At 52.8% G+C, this 2,500-nt stretch overlaps 1 pseudogene across 1 annotated transcript in view; it reads right to left on the bottom strand.

Moving 5' to 3' along the window:
• LOC308163953 (PDZ domain-containing RING finger protein 4-like) overlaps window positions 1-2,500 on the bottom strand; it is a 45,082-nt pseudogene that overhangs the window by 17,082 nt on the left and 25,500 nt on the right. Inside the window, exon 2 of the transcript in view lies at window positions 1,487-1,737. The product of the transcript in view is annotated as a PDZ domain-containing RING finger protein 4-like (transcript). The remainder of the gene's footprint in view (window positions 1-1,486; window positions 1,738-2,500) is intronic.

Here is a 2,500-nt window from a genome sequence, read left to right as displayed (position 1 = left end):
AGAGAGGGAGAGAGGGAGGGAGGGAGGGGGGGAGGGAGAGAGAGGGGAGGGAGAGGGGGAGGGTGAGGGAGGGAGAGAGAGGGAGAGAGAGGGAGAGAGAACAGAGAGCGCGTGGAGAGAATAGATGAGAGATTTAGCAACAATCAACACTATGGAATATCACCCCCCTGTCCCCAACCACACAACCCAGTAAGACTGCTTCCGTGTGGCCGCCTGGCTGACCCGCCCCCCCCTCTCCTGGTCCACCCCCCCACCCCGCCCCCCCCCCCCCTGACCACAGACCAGATACCGGGGTAATGGTGGTTTATAGGACAAATTGATTCCATTTGCAGCCCCCAGTACAAAGCCTATAAATAGACAGAGAATAATGTAGTGATACACACACACACACACCCACCACACACACCACACACACACACCCCCACACACACACCCCCCCACACACACACACACACACACACACACACACACACACACGGCTGTGCTCCATCAGTCCATTTGTTTTTAATCACCAAGTGAAACGCTCGTTAAAGCCAATGGATGTCGCAGGGAAGCCGCCATGATATCAGCCAGGTCTGGAGGAGGACCAGCAGGTAGTTAACCATGGTGGGGGGGACGGGGGGAGGTGTGGGGGGACGGGGGGAGGTGTGGGGGACAGGGGGGTTGGGTGTGTGTGTTTGTGTTTGTGTGTGTGTGGGTGGGGGTGGGGAAGTGTGTGTGTGTGTGTGTGTGTATGGGTGAGGTGGGGGAAGGGCAGGGGGGGTATGTGTGTGGGTGGGTGGTGGGGAGGTGGGTGTGTGTATGTGTGTGTGTGGGTGGCAGGGGGAGGTGTGTGTGTGTGTGTGTGTGTGTGTGTGTGCGGGGAGGGGGGGTAGTGCAGCGTGATACAGTGGCTTCACAACAACATCAACAACCCCAGGGAGGAACACAGTCAGTCAGCTGGTGATGAGGAGACCTGCTGGCTGACAACATGTCCCCAGGGTCATACGTGTTATTAACGTGTTATTAGACATGTTATTATCAACCTTAGGCTTTGTTTTGTTTTTTCTCTCTTTGGCCGAGGTTTTGACTGTTTGGATTCAGAGCATTTTTCTATTTGGTTTGAGGTGGACCAACATTCAAATAAGCATATCTTCTTCAACTATTTTCCGATTTCAATGTAGGACACATCATTTGAAAGCTTACAGTCTGCACTTTCATCATTTGGAAGAATTTTTTTTTTTAACCAGACCCACATATATCAAAGAACACACTTTTCTCATGCCAGTGTATTGATGTCTCCTATTAAGCATTCCAATTTCACATTGTTTTGTCTGTTTCTAGTACCAATAATAATAATAATAATAACAACAACAACAACAACAACAACAACAACAACAACAATACTACTACTAATAATAATAATAACAATAATAATAATAATAATAATAAGTGAATGATAAAAAATAAAAAAACACAACAAGATGGCCGCCGTGCTCTAGCCCACCTATCAGAGAGCAGGAAGGGGCAGACGTCAGGCACGGGAGGGGTGGGGGGGCGGAGCTTGGCCAGGGCCATGATGTGCTCGAAGGTGATGTCAGTCTGCGTGCACACGTCCACCAGACACGCCTCCTGGCCGTCGCCATAGTTACGGGCGTCGCCATGGTTACGGAGGACCTGGACCACGATTGGCTCCCTCCTCAGGGCCTGGACTGCCTCCTCGTGACTGGCCTTGGAGAAGTCCCGCCCCCCATTCACCTGAGGAAGAGGAAGAGGAGGAAGAGGAGGAGGAAGAGGAGGTGGAGGAGGAGGAAGAGGAGGAAGAGGAGGAGAGAGAGGAGGAAGAGGAGGAGAATGGTTAAAAAAACAGCCATGTCTCTCCAAGGCTACTTGGTAAACAGACTGACTTACAGTATATAGCTCCTTATTCCAAAGCGCTTTACAACGGCCTCTCATTCACACATTCACACACACATTCACACACCAATGGCGGCAAGCTACCATGCAAGGCGCCGGCCCGCTTGTTGGGAGCAGTTTGGGGCTCAGTGTCTTGCCCAAGGACACCTCGACATGTGGCCAGCCGGGGATCGAACCGCCGACCTTGCGATCACTAGGCGCCGGCTCTACCTCCTGAGCCACAGCCACCCCAAACATGGAGGATACCGTTCCTCATTCACAACAACAACCCCGTCCTCCGATTTCTACCTCCCCCAGCCTCCCCTGACTAACACCACATCAAACCCATTCCTCAACATATCCAGTCTGACTGAGGTACTGCCAGACACAGCTGTACCTCACAGTACAACTACCCCCCCCTAACTACCCCCCCCCCCCCCCCCCTCAGGGGATGAAGAGTCCAGTAATGAGCTGTGGGCTGCTGGATGAAGATGCTGTCAGTGGTAAAGGCCAGCTGACATCCAGGGGAGGAGGGGGAGAGGAGAAGGTGTTGACCAGGGTCGAGTTCCCCTTCCCTGGGTAGGAGTGGGCTGGGGTCTGGGTCTGGACATTATACTGGAGGTCA

The sequence above is a fragment of the Nansenia antarctica genome (assembly GCF_963989245.1).
Source record: "Nansenia antarctica genome assembly, chromosome: 8".
Lineage (NCBI taxonomy): Eukaryota > Metazoa > Chordata > Actinopteri > Argentiniformes > Microstomatidae > Nansenia > Nansenia antarctica.
This window is presented reverse-complemented; position numbering and strand designations above follow the sequence as displayed.